At 39.2% G+C, this 19,197-nt stretch overlaps 1 protein-coding gene across 20 annotated transcripts in view; it reads right to left on the bottom strand.

The window, feature by feature from the left end:
* FHIT (fragile histidine triad diadenosine triphosphatase) overlaps window positions 1–19,197 on the bottom strand; it is a 1,549,085-nt gene that overhangs the window by 662,873 nt on the left and 867,015 nt on the right. The window lies entirely within an intron of this gene.

Raw genomic sequence — 19,197 nt, 5'->3', positions numbered from 1 at the left:
ATAATTTCTATTTATATGACTTTAAGTGCACTAACCTCTTATCATGCAGAATCTAATTGGCTGCTAATCTCATCTATTACATTTTTCATTTCAGTCATTGCACCTTTCAATTCTTGTATTTCCATTTCTTTTTATAGTTATCATTTCTTATCCAAAATTCCCCATCTGTTTATGCAGTACATCAAACTTTTCCTTTATGCCCTTGAACACTGTTATAATAGCTATAATTCCAATATCTTGGTCATTGGTCATCATGGCATTCGTTTCCAATGACTGCTTGCTTTCTTTTTTTGTTGTTGTTGTTTCTTTTTTTTTTTATTTTTATTTAAAGGCTTTCTCTGCATCTATTGAGATAATCATGTGGTTTTTGTTTTTCAATTTGTTAATGTGGTGTATTACATTGATTGATTTGCGGATATTGAAGAATCCTTGCATCCCTGGGATAAAGCCCACTTGATCATGGTGTATGATCTTTTTAATGTGTTGTTGGATTCTGATTGCTAGAATTTTGTTTAGGATTTTTGCATCTACGTTCATCAGTGATATTGGCCTGTAGTTTTCTTTTTTTGTGGGATCTTGTCAGGTTTTGGTATTAGGGTGATGGTGGCCTCATAGAATGAGTTTGGAAGTTTACCTTCCTCTGCAATTTTCTGGAAGAGTTTGAGCAGGATAGGTGTTAGCTCTTCTCTAAATTTTTGGTAGAATTCAGCTGTGAAGCCGTCTGGACCTGGGCTTTTGTTTGCTGGAAGATTTTTGATTACAGTTTCAATTTCCGTGCTTGTGATGGGTCTGTTAAGGTTTTCTATTTCTTCCTGGTCGAGTTTTGGAAAGTTGTACTTTTCTAAGAATTTGTCCATTTCTTCCTCGTTGTCCATTTTATTGACATATAATTGTTGATAATAGTCTCTTATAATCCTTTGTATTTCTGTGTTGTCTGTTGTGATCTCTCCATTTTCGTTTCTAATTTTATTGATTTGATTTTTCTCCCTTTGTTTCTTGAGTCTGGCTAATGGTTTATCAATTTTATTTATCCTTTCACAGAACCAGCTTTTGGCTTTGTTGATTTTTGCTATAGTCTCTTTTGTTTCTTTTGCATTTATTTCTGCTCTAATTTTTAAGATTTCTTTCCTTCTACTAACCCTGGGGTTCTTCATTTCTTCCTTTTCTAGTTGCTTTAGGTGTAGAGTTAGGTTATTTATTTGACTTTTTTCTTGTTTCTTGAGGTGTGCCTGTATTGCTATGAACTTTCCCCTTAGGATTGCTTTTACTGTGTCCCACAGGTTTTGGGTTGTTGTGTTTGCATTTTCATTCGTTTCTATGCAAATTTTGATTTCTTTTTTGATTTCTTCTGTGATTTGTTGGTTATTCAGCAGCGTGTTGTTCAGCCTCCATATGTTGGAATTTTTAATAGTTTTTCTCTTGTAATTGAGATCTAATCTTACTGCATTGTGGTCAGAAAAGATGCTTGGAATGATTTCTATTTTTTTGAATTTACCAAGGCTAGCTTTATGGCCCAGGATGTGATCTATCCTGGAGAAGGTTCCATGTGCACTTGAGAAAAAGGTGAAATTCATTGTTTTGGGATGAAATGTCCTATAGATATCAATTAGGTCTAACTGGTCTATTGTATTGTTTAAAGTTTGTGTTTCCTTGTTAATTTTCTGTTTAGTTGATCTATCCATAGGTGTGAGTGGGGTATTAAAATCTCCCACTATTATTGTGTTATTGTTAATTTCTCCTTTCATACTTGTTAGCATTTGTCTTACATATTGCGGCGCTCCCGTGTTGGGTGCATATATATTTATAATTGTTACATCTTCTTCTTGGATTGATCCTTTGATCATTATGTAGTGACCTTCTTTGTCTCTTTTCACAGCCTTTGTTTTAAAGTCTATTTTATCTGATATGAGTATTGCTACTCCTGCTTTCTTTTGGTCCCTATTTGCATGGAAAATCTTTTTCCAGCCCTTCACTTTCAGTCTGTATGTGTCCCCTGTTTTGAGGTGGGTCTCCTGTAGACAACATATGTAGGGGTCTTGTTTTTGTATCCATTCAGCCAGTCTTTGTCTTTTGGTTGGGGCATTCAACCCATTTACGTTTAAGGTAATTACTAATAAGTATGATCCCGTTGCCATTTACTTTATTGTTTGGGGTTCGAATTTATACACCATTTTTGTGTTTCCTGTCTAGAGAATATCCTTTAGTATTTGTTGGAGAGCTGGTTTGGTGGTGCAGAATTCTCTCAGCTTTTGCTTGTCTGAGAAGCTTTTGATTTCTCCTTCACACTTGAATGAAATCCTTGCTGGGTACAATAATCTGGGCTGTAGGTTATTTTCTTTCATCATTTTAAGTATGTCTTGCCATTCCCTCCTGGCTTGAAGAGTTTCTATTGAAAGATCAGCTGTTATCCTTATGGGAATTCCCTTGTGTGTTATTTGTTGTTTTTCCCTTGCTGCTTTTAATATTTGTTCTTTGTGTTTGATCTTTGTTAATTTGATTAATATGTGTCTTGGGGTGTTTCGCCTTGGGTTTATCCTGTTTGGGACTCTCTGGGTTTCTTGGACTTGGGTGATTATTTCCTTCCCCAGTTTAGGGAAGTTTTCAACTATTATCTCCTCAAGTATTTTCTCATGGTCTTTCTTTTTGTCTTCTTCTTCTGGAACCCCTATGATTCGAATGTTGTAGCGTTTAATATTGTCCTGGAGGTCTCTGAGATTGTCCTCATTTCTTTTAATTCGTTTTTCTTTTATTCTCTCTGATTCATTTATTTCTACCATTCTATCTTCTAATTCACTAATCCTATCTTCTGCCTCTGTTATTCTACTATTTGTTGCCTCCAGAGTGTTTTTAATTTCATTTATTGCATTATTCATTAAATATTGACTCTTTTTTATTTCTTCTAGGTCCTTGTTAAACCTTTCTTGCATCTTCTCAATCCTTGTCTCCAAGCTATTTATCTGTGATTCCATTTTAATTTCAAGATTTTGGATCAATTTCACTATCATTATTCGGAATTCTTTATCAGGTAGATTCCCTATCTCTTCCTCTTTTGTTTGGTTTGGTGGGCATTTATCCTGTTCCTTTATCTGCTGGCTATTCCTCTGTTTCTTCATCTTGTTTAAATTGCTGAGTTTGGGGTGTCCTTTCTGTATTCTGGCAGTTTGTGGAGTTCTCTTTATTGTGGCTTTTCCTCGCTGTGTGTGGGTTTGTACAGGTGGCTTGTCAAGGTTTCCTGGTTAGGGAAGCTTGTGTTGGTGTTCTGATGGGTGGAGCTGTATTTCTTCTCTTTGTTCAGTCGCGCTGTGGGGAGGGAGGGAGGGATGCTGCAAACAAATAACACTGGCGTGCGCTCGCAGTGCCTCAGCCACACTGGGTCTGCCCCCGCTCATGGCGCGTGTAGCCTCCCTGCCCACACTGCTCAGGCTCTAGGTTGTTCCGCTGGGAACAATCCGAGGCTGGGCCTGAGTTGCATGTACCTCCCAGGTCCAAGCCACTCAGGTTCAGGCACTCGGGTAGTCCTCAGAGGCGCAGACTCAGTTGGGCCTGAGTTTTGTGCTCTTCCCAGGTCCGAGCAGCTCAAGTGATGAGGTGTTTGGCGAGCGCCAATGCTGCGACTTATCGCCTCCCTGCCACTCGGTTATCTGGGTGTAAAACCGGCGCACCTTCTCAGGCAGATGTTAACCGTCCAGACCCCCAAAAAGTTTCAGTTAGCAAAGAAGCCTGCTTACAGTTTTATAGATAATGTCTCTCTGGGGCTGCGATTGCCCCCTTCCAGCTCTGGCTGCCTGTCACCGGAGGGGGAAGGTCTGCAGCCGGCTATCTCTGTTCAATTCTTTGTTCTGTGTGCGGGCCTGGCGGTGTCTTAGGTTGGGGCTGGCTTTTCGCGTGGTAGATATCCCACAGTCTGGTTTGCTAGCCCAAATTATTTCGCTCAGATAGTGCTCAGGGTATTCAGGCCAGATTCTTACTCTCAGCGATGTAGCCCGCGCCTCCCTGCCCAGCCCCCGCTTGCTAATGGCGGATGCAGGCGTCTGCGCTGCTTCTCCGCTGGGGGAGTTACCGTAGGACTCGCAATCTTCGAGTTTTAATTGTTTATTTATTTTTTCTTCCTGTTATGTTGCCCTCTGTGCTTCCAAAGCTCGGCACAGATTCGGCAGTGAGAAGGTTTCCTGGTGTTTGGAAACTTCTCTCTTTTTAAGACTCCCTTCCCGGGACGGAACTCCGTCCCTCCCTCTTTTGTCTCTTTTTTTGTCTTTTATATTTTTTCCTACCTCCTTTCGAAGAGTTGGATTGCTTTTCTGGGTGCCTGATGTCCTCTGCCGGCATTCAGAAGTTGTTTTGTGGAATTTACTTGACGTTTAAATGCTCTTTTGATGAATTTGTGGGGGAGAAAGTGTTCTTCCCGTCCTACTCCTCCGCCATCTTGGCTCCTCCTCTCGACTGCTTGCTTTCTTGATTGAATATCATATTCTCCTGCTTCTTCACACGTATGATTACACATGATGCACACCAATGTGTCTGGATTATCTTTTCTTCCCTTAGAGATATAAAATATTATTTGGGCAGTTAATTAAATTTTTGGCAGATCTTCTTGATCTGGTCGCTTCCCTTGTAGCTCAGTTGGTAAAAAGTCTGCCTGCAATGCAGGAGACCTGGGTTCGAATCCTGGGTCGGGAAGATTCCCTGGAGAAGGAAGTGGCAACCCACTCCAGTATTCTTGCCTGGAGAATCCCATGGACAGAGGAGCCTGGCAGACTACAGTCCATGGACTTGCAAAAAGCCGGACGTGACTTAGTGACTAAACCACCACCTTGATCCTGTCAGGGTTTTTTAAAATACTCTGTTAGAGAGGGCCTATTTGGTTTTATTGTTAGTTTGAAGGAAATGATCCTCATTCTAGATTGTGATTCTTGCTCCTAAAGTGTTGCTTTTCTAAATTTTCAATTCAGTTTCTCAGCAGCTCAGCCAGAACTTTCAACACTAGCCGAGATTCCAATGTCTCTCATCTCTGTATGACTGGGAACCTCTGTTAAGCATTCGGTCCTACAGAAGTCATCCTCTGCTGAGGCTGAGAGAGTCCCACTCTGGTCATGCACAGCCCTTGGCAAATGACACACGGGAAACCACCATGGTCTGCTTCCATGTCTGTTCTGCCCAGATTCCTCTCTCCAGTACCGTGAATGTCAAAGTTTAGCCACCTTAGCAGCTCTGAACTTCCAACTTGAACACTTCAATTCAGAGAAACCACAGCTCTCCACTGTGGCTCCCCTCCCTGTATGGATATCAGGCAATCTTGCCCATTACCTTCAAGGATCATATCTATACTAGCTATTTTCCATGGCCTCAAATCAATTGTCTTATACATTGTGTCCAGTTTTAGAGTGGTTTACTGTGGTACGGTAAACTGCACCAGTTATTCTATCATGGTGGAGACAGAGGTTGATAGTCAATGTTAACATTAAACTGGTAGGCAGTAGACCAACCTCAGATATGCAGATGACACCACCCTTATGGCAGAAGGTGAAGAGGAACTAAAGAGCCTCCTGATGAAAGTGAAAGATGAGACTGAAAAAGTTGCCTTAAAGCTCAACATTCAGAAAACTAAGATCATGGCATCCGGTCCCATCACTTTATGGCAAATAGATGGGGAAACAGTGGCTGACTTTATTTTGGGGGGCTCCAAAATTACTGCACATGGTGACTGCAGCCATGAAATTAAAAGATGCTTACTCCTTGGAAGGAAAGTTATGACCAATCTAGACAGCATATTAAAAAGCAGAGACATTACTTTGCCAACAAAGGTCTGTCTAGTCAAGGCTATGGTTTTTCCAGTGGTCATGTATGGATGTGAGAGTTGGACTATAAAGAAAGCTGAGCACTGAAGAATTGATGTTTTTGAACTGTGGTGTTAGAAAAAGACTCTTGAGAGTCCCTTGGACTGCAAGGAGATCCAAATCCAACCAGTCCATCCTAAAGGAAATCAGTCCTGAATATTCATTGGAAGGACTGATGCTGAAACGGAAACTCCAATACTTTGGCCACCTGATGTGAAGAACTGACTTATTTGAAAAAACCCTGATGCTGGGAAAGATTGAGGGCAGGAGAAGAAGGGGACGACGGAGGATGAGATGGTTAGATGGCATCACTGACTCGATGGACATGAGTCTGGGTGAACTCCGGGAGTTGGTGATGGACAGGGAGGCCTGGCGTGCTGTGGTTCATTGGGTTGCAAAGTGTTGGACACGACCGAGTGACTGAACTGAACTGAGATCAACTACATATATTTATTTCAACTGATCACCTCTGCTCAAGTGAAATTCTAATCAAGGTAACTGATATAAAGACAGGCTTAAGAGTATTTTATACAATGTCTTTAAGTCACAAAGAAAAAGTCACCATCAACCATGTTGGCAGTAATTCCTATGCTACATAAAAAAGGTGTCTGTAACACATGTGTATTGACCTAATAAAGAAGAGTGACTTTATAGCAGTAAGTGATTCCCTGCCTATGTCAGAGAGCATTGGAACCTCATTCTTCATACGTAGTCTAAGTTCTTCATAGTATGCTGGAAGAGCCATTAGAAAAACTTATGTCAGAAATATTAAGTTTACAGATATATGCTTGATTTAACAACATATTTGGCCAAGATTCAAAATGATTTCATGTTTTCTGAGGTCCAGTTCAGTCAGAACTCGAGGTCAAGCAAAAGAAAGAAAAAATTAGGTCTAAAAACTGACAGAAAAATAGATTTCCTCTCCATCCTCTTTCAGGTACTAATTAAGTTCACTGAGGGTGTTTTCTATTCTAACTCCAGATCCTCTCCCAGAAAGAAACTCCTTCTAAGACTTTCATGAGCATTAGCTCATTGAAGACGCCTGAATCAATATTCCAAGGTCAACCTTTCCCCAAAGTTTAAATATTCACCTAGGTATCCACTTTGAACTCAACATCCCCAAAATAGAATTCCTTCTCTTCCTACAAAAATATGTACCTTTTCCTGAACCTCCATTCTGGCTAAACTATGAATCTAGTCACCTTGATGTCAACTTCTTTCTCTCCTTTCGTTCACCTTTTCGTGTATCTAATCCATTACTAAGTCCCAGCTTTCATTATATTTCACGTCTGTCTTCTTGTTTCCATTCCTGCTCTAGTGAAAATGTTTATTCATCACTTAATCTGTTTCCACAACCTTTAAATGGTCCCTTCCCTTCAATCTATTCACACCACAGCTCCCAACTGCTCTTCTTAAAACACCAGTTTGACCATATATTTTCCTCTTTCAAAAGGTGACCAAATACTTTCAAACATCTTCAGCCTAAAGTTCACATTGCTTTTGCTTCTTCCTATCTGTCCTGCCTTAAGTCCCATATGTCCTTATTGATCATTTATACTCTAGCCACACCAAACCACAGAGAAGTTGCTTGAATGTATCATATAATTTCAAGATCTCAACCTTTTGCAACAGCCAAGTCATAAGCCTAAAATAAAATTCCTACTCATCCTTGGGACCCAGATCAAATGTCTCTTCCTCTGAGCTTTTTTTTTTTGTAGAATAGCCTGCTTCTTCTAGCTTCTGCTTTGTCTTTACTACACTACATTTAAAATGATCGGTTGGTCCCCTACCAGATTGTAAATGCCTTGTAGAAAGCAAGTGTAACGAATGTATCTTTCCTTACTCATCATGATCTAGCACAATGCTTCACCCACAGGCTGCCTCCAAGAAATGCTCGGTGACGGATGAGTTACAGAAAAATATTCAGTTCCATTAAAGCACAGAGGGAGCGCTGAAACTGCTCTCAGTGGCGAGCCTGAAGTGTGGGGAGTTGCCCAGTGGCTGTGACTGAAGCTATTGAAATCAACATCAGTATAACAACTGGCACTTCAAAATTCAGAAAAATGTAATTATTGTTATGACCAGCCACTGTCTACAGCCTATATTTCCTTTCCTTATCTAAAATATGACTAGACTAGCTTTCAAATCTATGTAATTTTTAGCTCATCACATGTGTTGTTGTGCTTAGTCGCTCAGGCACATCCGACTCTTTCGTGACTCCATGGACTGTAGCCTGCCAGGATCCTCTGTCCATGGAATTTTCTAGGAAAGAATACTAGAGTGGGGTGCCATTTCCTTCTTTGGGGGATCTTTTTGACCTAGGGATCAAGTCCGAGTCTCCTGCGTCTCCTGCATTGCAGGTGGATACTTTACCTGCTGAGCCATCAGGGAAGTGTGTATATATCTATCTATCTATATATATAATATATGAATAGATGAGTATGTATTATACATTTTTAAAAAACTGAAACAATCTAGAGATAATAAATGTTAGGTTTTTCTCCTTATCTTGTGATGATCCTTTGGCAAATGATTTTAAGTTTTCAGTAATTACTTTAAAATATTTGAACTGGCAAACTAAGAGCATGAATTTGCCCAAAAGGAATATCTTTGGTAGATCTGGACTTCACACATCACTTTCCATTTTTTACCTCAAAATTCTCTCTAAATCTTATCCTAATTTTATAGTGACAGTGAAAGTGAAGTAGCTCAGTCGTGTCTGACTCCTTGCGACCCCGTGGACTGTAGCCCACCAGGCTCCTCCCTCCATGGGATTCTCCAGGCAAGAATACTGGAATGGGGTGCCATTTCCTTCTCCAGGGGATCTTCCCAACCCAGGGATTGAACCTGCATCTCCCGCATTGCAGGCAGATGCTTTAACCTCTGAACCACCAGGGAAGAAAATGCTAAAGAAAACTAGAAAATTGTTCTAGGGGGTCTACCTTGTTCATGGCAGATCCAGAACTGCAGGCTATACAAAGAGCTTGGGACAGGCCCATACCATTAGGGCAGATGCCTTTCCAAATCACATAGTAGATACTCAATAAACATTTGAATGGTTGATGATGCTAATGATATGAATTTTAATTACTCTTAATAAGCACTATGTGTGGAGCTGCCTGTTGAAGTGGCTTATATGCACTGTCTCATTAGTCAGGTTAATGATGAGAAGGAAAAGAAGAGCAGAACTCCATCAAGAAGACCCAAGTCTTATTCGGCCTCTGATAACAGCTTCCTCTGCAGGGACTAAGACCAGACTGTCTGTAATGTTGCTTCTAGCTTCAGCATTCCAGGATCTGAGTCAAAGTGTTATTAGAATCGTTTGTGAAGAGAAACAGAGGTCGTGCTTTATAATAAAATCTCTATTAAAAATGCATTTTTTTAGCATAGGAAATCTTAGCAAAGGAAATGAAGAGGATTAAATCAAAGTAGTCTAACATCACTAGAAGTACATAGACTGTGTCCTTGTCAGGAGCAGTTTTTAACAATAAGACGATGCAGCAATTGCTTCAGGGCCCTTCCTGTTATGTTTCAATATTATTGGAATGAAAAGCAATAATAATTTCTAATATTAAAGTTATCATTCTTTTCTATGATTTAATTTAGAATATATTAAAAAAACCACAACACTATTTCCAATATGCATTTTAAAAAAATACACCCAGAGAGATGAACATTCACAAATTATTTGATGGCTATTTGCTAAGGGAGGAGCAGGATTAGGGGTGTAAGAGGGGAGGGAGGGCAATGACTGGTTATTTGAGAGCTTAATCTTGATTTTTGGGTTGTTTCTTTTGACTCCAACTGTCTCCCTAAAAGGTTATTATTTAAAGTGAGGTTTCTGCACCTATCCCATTAAAATTCTCATTAATTTTCATAATAGAATCCTCATAATTATATAGAAAGTGGCAAGGTCCTGTTAGTGACAATTCCTATGCTTTTACACCTTGAGGCCAGGATAAAAGAGGTGCCAGAAGAGGCATCTTCATCACACGTGTCACTGTCTGGCAGGGTTCTCTCTGGGATGGCTTAAACGCTTCCTCGAGCTTTACCCAAAAGGTATCTGAACACAAGTGTTGGTATAAATCCCAGTGCTAGGGAACTGGGAATGCTGTTAACCAAACCAGCAAGACTGGGAAATGCTGAATATTCTACCTCTTTCTTTGAAAAGTCAAAAAACAAAGAGACCCTTGAAGCTCCATTTAAACCAATCTTCCAGATTGACCTGAGCAATGACAAAGAGCCCTTCACCACCATCATTTTCCTTCCCTCCAGAATACCTATTTACACTCTGTAGAACATAAGTGAAGGATTAACCTATGACCGTGACTTATCTGTAGTTTATCTATTTAGTATAATATACTATATTGTAGATTTAATGTCAGTCTGTTTGCCTGTCTTTACCTCATTTTATTTTTCTCTTCTCTTCTTGATCTCTTTTCCTTCTTCCACCTCCACACTTGCATTATTAATTACTGGTCCAAGGCCGAAATAAGTCAGGAGTACAAATTCAATGAACAAACAACCCAAAGCTCTTAACTTCCTGATGGCAAATTTTTATGAAATTAGTGACATCTACTTCAATATGCATTAACCTCCTCCTCACAAGCTGCTGCTTTTATCTCAGGTTCTCAATATGCTTTAGGATGTCTTTCATTTCTTCCTTATCTCCGCTCCTACTCCCCCCAAAGACTTTAAAAAAAACATGTTTGGTGGTTGATAGGATCGGTGCACTTCCTCTGAAATCAAAGTTTCTTTGGATATTGAGCTCAGAATATTTAGAGTGGAAATCAAATGACTTAGGCTGGCTATAAAGATTTAAGCCAACAGTGAAGAATTTAATATGCTGGTGAAGAATTTAATCAAACAGAGAAGAACCTGTTTCTGCTCTAAAATCTTCTAAGCCAAAATTTCAAAATGTCTTCATAATTATACTAAATTTGTATCAAATAGAAATATTAAAAAAACAGTTAGTAAAGGACTTTAAGTGCCAGGCACAGCTTTGGGTTCTGGGGATATAATGCAACCCGCCTAGACATAACTCTTGATTTTAGGAGTTTTAGTCTGGCAGAGAGATTAGATATTAATTTTACAATTAATTGGTAGTGGTCTAATTAACAATTGTGCTCACTGCCATGAAGACAAAAACTGAGCTGATCTCACCTAGTCTGTTGCACGGGAAAGTGAGTGAGGATGGGATCAGAGAAGATGACCTCAGAAAGAGGCATTTAAGCCAAGACCTAAAGAATAAAGGGGACTCAGTGAACTTCCAGATAGACAGAGCAGCATCAAATGGGAAGAAGCTTGCCATGTCTGAGAAGAGAGAAGGTCAGTGTGGTTGCAGTACAGAGAGCAAGGCAGAATGGTGTCAGACTGGTCAGAAAATAAGCTCTGCCATCATCATAGGAGCTCAGAGGTCGTCTTAATAATTTAGGACCTTAGTTGAAAGCAATAGCAAGTCATCAAAGGTCTTCAAAGCAGCAGACTAACATGTCCAGATTCTCCTGGCTCAGAGAAGAGATGCAACATTTCCTGGTGAACAGTGGGGAAGCCAGTGCTTATCCCCATGTATGTGCATGCGTGACAAGTCGTTTCAGCCGTGTCTGACTCTCTGTGACCCTATGGACTGTAGCTAGCCAGTCCATGGTCAGATCCTCTGTCCATGGGGATCCTCCAGGCAAGAATAATGCAGTGGATTGTCATGCCCTCCTCCAGGGGATCTTCCCGACCCAGGGATGGAACCTGCATCTCTTATGTCTCCTGCATTGACAGGTGGGCCCTTTCTTTACCTCTAGCGCCACCTGGGAAGCCCACTTATCCCCGTGGTGTCTATTCATTATTGGAAAAACACACCGCTGCATACACACAAAGAATAAGCAACTGAGGAAAGAGTACAATTTCAATGGAATTACCTCAGCTTCCACCCTCTAACCAAACTGCCATTCTTAAACCTCTATTTTCGATTTCTAGCACAAACAGCTCTGGCAGCCATGTGAGAACAGGTCAAAGGCAAGTAAGTAGGACTGAAAGCCAATGGACTAATTAGAGGGTTATCACCTAGGTAAGAAATCTTGGTGACTCAGGAGCAGAGAAAAGTGAAAGGACAGGAGCCACACAGAAGGCAGAATCTATTCTACATGGTGAATCTCTTTATTGGGATTATTACTTTTTAAAAGGAATTCTGATTTTTTTTTCCTCTTGAAGTTCATACAATATGCGCGTATGCTCACAAATTCTAATTACTTTTTCAAATATGAAACAAATAAAAATTTACCTTACCAGATGCTGAAAACAAAGGAATAAAGCCAACAAATATTTAGTTGATTTCAAATCCTTTGGAACTTAACAAAACAACTCATAGTTTAATTAGAAAAAATCCTCACCTAATTATTTAAAAAGATATATTGAGAATGTGTGACAGGCAACACAGTCTAGATTTACTTTTTGCAACTGGAATTATCAAGTCCTGGGCTTCTACTTCTTCAAAATTAACTTTCTCTCCCACTAATACAACTCTGTACGATTTTACTCAATGTTACTCTACATAAACTGGACTAAAAGTATTAAATTGAGTGATAGTACATCTTTCAATAAAAAACAAACCACATGAGTTATAACAACAGATTTTAGAGACTAAAAGGTATAATCAGTGGGATCTTCCATCCTGGCTTTCTTACTTCCAGTGTACTAAGGAAAAACAAAAAAACAAACAAAAAAAACCACTCACTAGACTACAGGAGAGCCTCTCAGGGAAAGTAATGACATTTACATAAAAACAATTCCAGCATGGAACTATAGAATATGCATATCAAAGCAACAGCTTGGTTCTAAAACCTGTGGAGACCAAAGTCAAGACCAACTAGCATAATCAAATTTCCTATAAGCATTTAGAATGTTTCCTTAATGTTGAATTGCGATAATAGTTGAGTGGCAGTATCTTCTTGAAAAAGTCCATTAAGGAGGAGAGACTGCTTGCTACTCGCTGAATAAGCACTCGCAGTTTCCTTTGTTGTCCAATAGCCAGAGAGCAGGATATCATAAAAAAAACGAAACAAATGAGAAACAGGACAAATTAAAGCATGTGATAAAAAGCTGAGTTAGACAAGATTTATAAGACATCTGGAATTCTGGAAGAAAAAAACAGAGAGCCTTTAAGGGTAGGAGTGATGTATGTTAGTAAGAAGGGAGAGAATGATGAAACATCTCTATTCACATTATGAAAGAATTCCTTTTTTACTTTTTTTGCCAAAAAAAAAAAAAAAACCTAAGAAGATTTTTAAATGCTTTTGAATTATTTTGGATGCCAGATCTATTATTCTTTTAATGTAATACCATCCTTAAGCAGAGCCAAGTAAGACATAATTTTATATGGTTACAGTAATATTGCAAATGCCCATACTATTATACCTTCTTAAAATAGGCAAGCATGAAAAAATGGTAAATACCATTCTAAGAACATAACAGATCAAGTTTAATACAGTTTATCTCCATATGCTAGAGCATTCCTCTACCAAAACTGTTCTCCCCTCTATCCCAAATTGTCATGGGGTCATTGCCTACTCAGATATATCTAAGTTTAAACATCTGTTCTGCACAGAGATCCTTTCAGAGACTATAGCTACAATGCTGTCCAAGAGGATTCCCTGAAATGACGAAAGCATCCTAGAGTCATGTTGTCCAGTATGGTAGCCTCATGGGATCACCAAACACTTGAAACACTTGAATACTATGACTGGGAAATGCAATTTTAATTGTAATTAAATATCTTTAAGATCAAAGAAATCAAAACAAAGAAATCTAAATTATATTTCAATAGCCACATGGGACTAAAGAATACAGCAAAGACAAGCCTCTGGTCTATATCTCCTTACTGTTCCACTTGTCTTCTTTGTAGCCCTTGAAACAAGGACTACAGTCATATAGTATATATGCCTATTTGTTTAATGACCATCTTCCCCACTAAACTGTCAAGATTGCCTTGATCCCACCCCGATAGTCCACACCTGACACATAGCACCTACTCAAAGAGCTATTGACTTATTTAAATAAAAGTTTTCATTAATTTATCACTTAATATTAGATGGTAATTTGTTGGTTATATAAATAATATGCAGAGTACATCATGAGAAATGCTGGGCTGGAAGAAGCACAAGCTGAAATCAAGATTGCTGGGAGAAGTATCAATAACCTCACATATGCAGATGACACCACCCTTATGGCAGAAAGTGAAGATGAACTCAAAAGCCTCTTGATGAAAGTGAAAGAGGAGAGTGAAAAAGTTGGCTTAAAGCTCAACATTCAGAAAACGAAGATCATGGCATCTGGTCCCATCACTTCATGGGAAATAGATGGGGAAACAGTGGCAACAGTGTCAGACTTTATTTTTCTGGGCTCCAAAATCACTGTGGATGGTGACTGCAGCCATGAAATTAAAAGACACTTACTCCTTGGAAGGAAAGTTATGACCAACCTAGATAGCATATTCAAAAGCAGAGACATTACTTTGCCAACAAAGGTCCGTCTAGTTGAGGCTATGGTTTTTCCAGTGGTCATGTATGGATGTGAGAGTTGGACTGTGAAGAAAGCTGAGCGCCGAAGAATTGATGCTTTTGAACTGTGGTGTTGGAGAAGACTCTTGAGAGTCCCTTGGACTGTGAGGAGATCCAACCAGTCCATTCTGAAGGAGATCAGTCCTGGGTGTTCTTTGGAAGGAATGATGCTAAAGCTGAAACTCCAGTACTTTGGCCACCTCATGCGAAGAGTTGACTCATTGGAAAAGACTCTGATGCTGGGAGGGATTGGGGGCAGGAGGAAAAGGGGACGACAGAGGATGAGATGGCTGGATGGCATCACTGACTCGATGGACATGAGTCTGAGTGAACTCCGGGAGTTGGTGATGGACAGGGAGGCCTGGCGTGCTGCGATTCATGGGGTCGCAAAGAGTCGGACACAACTGAGTGACTGAACTGAACTGATGTAAGAAACACCAGCTGTTTACAAGTTGTAAAGTCCAGATAATGCTACCAAAAATTATCAAAATCTGCAGGAAAATGGGTTTGCCACAGATTTTTCCTAAACACACACACACACACACACACACACACAGCTGCCTTTAGCAAAGTCTTCTGTTTTGCTCTATAATCTATTCTGGCAGTGAAAATGATGACACTTTTCTGCAAAAGAGAAAATCCAATGCAAAACAGATTCACAGTTTAGCACAGGATGGCATGAGAAAACTGACACAAAGATGCTGTTCCTCCCTAGTTTAAATGAACATCTTATCTTCAGAGCAAAGCAGCTAATTTTCTTAAATCCTTTTAAACATGTTAACTTCTTCACAAGCAAATGTTCAATAGGTATTCTTTGTCAATTTTGAAAATGAAAGAAAAATATATCACTGTAATACAGTATGCAGAACAGTTATTTTAATACTCCCAGTGGGAGTGGCAACAGACGGGCCTGGACAGTATAGGTGAAGACACACATTCCAGAGAAAAATGGCGACTGTAATTCATGGGGAAATACACGTAGTCTCTTCATTCTTAGTTAACTGGTTTGATCATTCATCCATATACACAGCTCTCCCCACACAGGTCTGCCCTTTACAGTTACAGTATCTTTCACCATGGAACACAGAGTCCATGTTCAAAATCAGAAAAGTACACGGGCAATGAAGATATAAGGCCCGAGGGAAACCTGCACTCAAGAGGAGTAGACAGCTCATCCTGGGGGAACCAGTAAGATAAGATGGACCCAATGACACAATAAGGAGAGATCCCAACTGCTTCCATTAAGAATTTCTAACAACAACAACAAACAGGACTTGTACACAGCTTTCCTTCTCGTCCTGAAGTCTTGAATTGAAAACATGGGGTGGGATTGGAGGAACACACAAAAAAGTACTAATGTGAATGTGGATTCATTAATGTGAATGTAAATTCATGGATTAATGATTAAGACAATTAGTCAACAATTTAAATCTATAAGGGAGCTCATTGCAGCAATGCTTTTTTTAAAAAAATGAAGCAATGTGGGGACCATTATTATAAAATCTTATATGATTAACCCAAATAAGTTCACTATGAGGAGTGATAGAAAAGCATACAATTATAACTCATGTCTAAATTTTCTTCATCTGTGTCTTTTTAGGAGGCTTAGCAGGTAAAGCTTAGAAACCTAGACCATCAGGGCGCTTGCGAGCCTTTCATGTCTCGTCTCATGATGGGTCTAGAGACATTTAATCATTTAAAGGCTGAAATACTAAGAAATTTCTGCCAAGCGCTATTACCATTCAGCAATCACGTAAACAATGGAAGCATCGCTCTAAAGAATAGACCTATATATACACACTGAACATGTCAAACCAATAGGATACAATTATTTTATTATTAAGGCAATTTTAAGATGGGTGTGACATTTTGCTTTCTTGTCTTCTTCTAAAAAACGACTTTGAATATTGTTAGAAATTCCAACCTGCAATCACATTGGTGGTGGAAGTAACGCAGAGATCACGGTGATCGTCACCACATGAAATCTGAGCCCCAAGACCCTGGCTGGGAATTCATTCTGTTATCACTAAGCAACTTGAAGGGAGATTCAGTGTGGATTCATGAAAATAAAGCAGTCAACCAGAAGGAGAACGCCATTCCCTACTGAAAGCATTACAAATCAAGTTAAGTGATGCACATTCCGAACCCTGGAGATTGGCTCATGTGCCCTGGCTGAAACTGGTCTTGAGAGTTTGACTTCTGTCTTTAGCTGTACAATTGAAGAATACATGTAATCCCACAGCAGTGAAAATGAGAGCACATCACTACTATGGGGTGAACAGCTAAAAGATAATTGAGTTTTAGATACTCATCCCTAATTGTTAAAGATTTTATCCTAGTATCAATTTCTGCATTAATGCACAGGCACCCTGGGCCATAAGGAATACATGTCATTCTAAATTTAAATACATCCTTCCACCTGAAAAGAGAAGCATTTTTTCCCCCAGATAACTCTCATAATCAGAATGCAACTTCCCAGACGAAATAGGTCAAATTAGTCAAACATTCCTCAAAACATTGCTTTAAGTGAGTGAATGACTGAAAGAGTTATCTAGCCAATCCAAGTACTATAGATACTCTATGTTGATAATTTGAGATATTAAATATAAATATGAAAATACACAGTGTCAACTACAAATGGGCACTTGCCATTTACCTCCATCAGATCATGTGCCGCTGCAGCTGCTGCCCTTCAACACCCCCTGAAAGGAGTTCAGGGTGGAGAGCAGAAATGAGGCCCTCTATGCTCAAGGGAAAACCTGGCAAGACAGGTCCTCAGAGAGTTAAATGCTTTTAAGAGCTGATTTTATGAATCCAATTTGTGTATCTGCTGTATCTAGGAAAGCACTAAAATCCTTCATGGTGATGACTGTTCTTCGTGACTAGCAAAACTTCACAAGACTAGTAGAAACTTTCTGGAAAAATACGTGCTTGATTGCATGAACTCCCCCTTCACAAAAATCTCATATATACTGACCTGCCCCCTGCCCCTTTGGAGCAGTTTCTCAGAGCTGTCTAAGGTGTGGTCTCCTGGGCTGCAGTCCTCATTTTGCCCCAGACAAATCTCAAGTCTCATGTTGTACACTTTTTTAAGTTGACAACAGCATACAATCTTTCTTAGGGAACTAGATATTTAAACACTAACACTTCAACTTAAAAAGTTAGAGACACTTTTCATTTTTCTTAAGTAGACAACTGAGTCATCTTGGTTCAGTGAGAGGAAGCTTGGCATGCCATTTACTCCAGCATTCAAGGCAGGTCATTATATTAAAAAAAAAAAAAAAGTAAGGAAGAAAAAAGCTACCATAAGTATATTTAAGTCATTGGGACATGATTTTGTATAATCAGATAATATCTTAAAAGATACACCTATTTACTGTCACAATAAACCACCTGGTAAGTTTGAGAGAGCCATTTTTAGAGGTCAGAATGTGCCTAGCTTTCAGAACACCTGGTATAAAAAACTCTTAACAAACAACAAAATTAAGGAAGATTGATTTGCATGGCAGAAGAACTCTCAGGTTACAGAAAGAAAAAAAAAACCCTGCATTTGTATATTTGAATTTACAGTATCATCATTAATATATAACCTTTAAGAGATACAAAAGCAGCCACATCAATAACAACAGCTACAATTTATGGAGCAATTCATGTGGTCCAGGCACTATGAATCTATATATTTATTATTTCGTTTAAGCCTCACAGCACTCCCATGAGTTAGGTGATCTTGTTACTTCCCTTTAAAAATGAAAACAATGGGACTTAGAGGAACTTCTCAAGGTTACATAACTTTGTTGGAAAAAGATAATAAAGCAAAAATAAATTTTAATATTTAAAAGGCTTTAGAGGAGTGCTACCATGAATATTTACATACTTTCACATACGTCAAAGTTCAATCTTTGACTGCAGAAGTATTTTCCATCTTTTCAGATATCTTTTAGAAATAAAAACCAATCATCAAATTATTATCCTTACCAGCTTTCAACCACTCTGAGCCTTTTGAACTGATAAGGGAAAGACGGAGGGATGTTTCTTAAGGTGATTTCATTCATCATATGGTATCCACTAGAGAACAGGGAACTAGCAATGTCTGGGTTCAAGCATGACTAGAAGCTTTATAATCTCAAAAGCATTTACCAGTTCCAATCACTTCCTAGTTCTACCATGCCAGCAGGATGGTAACCACACAGCAAAAGAGTTTCACAATGGTTTCTGGTATTTATTTTCAGGACCAAGAACCTTACATCATTTGAAAACCCATGATGTATGACAGAACTAAATAGTTCATGATTAACACCTTGGTGCTTGATGTCATACAAAAAACAATTCTACATTTTCCAAATATTCTGTTCTTGTGACTTGCCACCAAGCTTTTTTTCCAACTTAGCAGAGCTGTGCTAAATTACTTAAGGAAGAATATAAGGATAAAAAAATACTATTATATACAAAACAACAAAAAACAGATGTATTGCACTCCATAGATGCAATTTCAAAGAACAGGGAAGAGACTGGACTTAAAAGTACCTGCCTGCATTAACTTACCTTCCCTGCTTTAATTTAATTTTCGATATCTGAGATGCCTGCGTTTACTACTGTGCTCAGTCACTCAGTCGTGTCCAACTCTTTGCCACCCTGTGGACTGTAGCCCAACCAGCCTCCTCTGTCTATGGAATTTTTCAGTCAAGAATACTGCAGTGGGTTGCCATTTCCTCCTCCAGGGGATTTTCCCAATCCAGGGATCAAACTTGGGTCTCCTGCATTGACAGGAGGATTCTTTACCAGTGCCACCTGGGAAGTCCCATGTTTAATATCAG

The sequence above is a fragment of the Bos grunniens genome, chromosome 22 (genome assembly GCF_055505025.1).
Source record: "Bos grunniens cultivar Pamir isolate PY7600 chromosome 22, Bosgru_T2T1.0, whole genome shotgun sequence".
NCBI lineage: Eukaryota > Metazoa > Chordata > Mammalia > Artiodactyla > Bovidae > Bos > Bos grunniens.
This window is presented reverse-complemented; position numbering and strand designations above follow the sequence as displayed.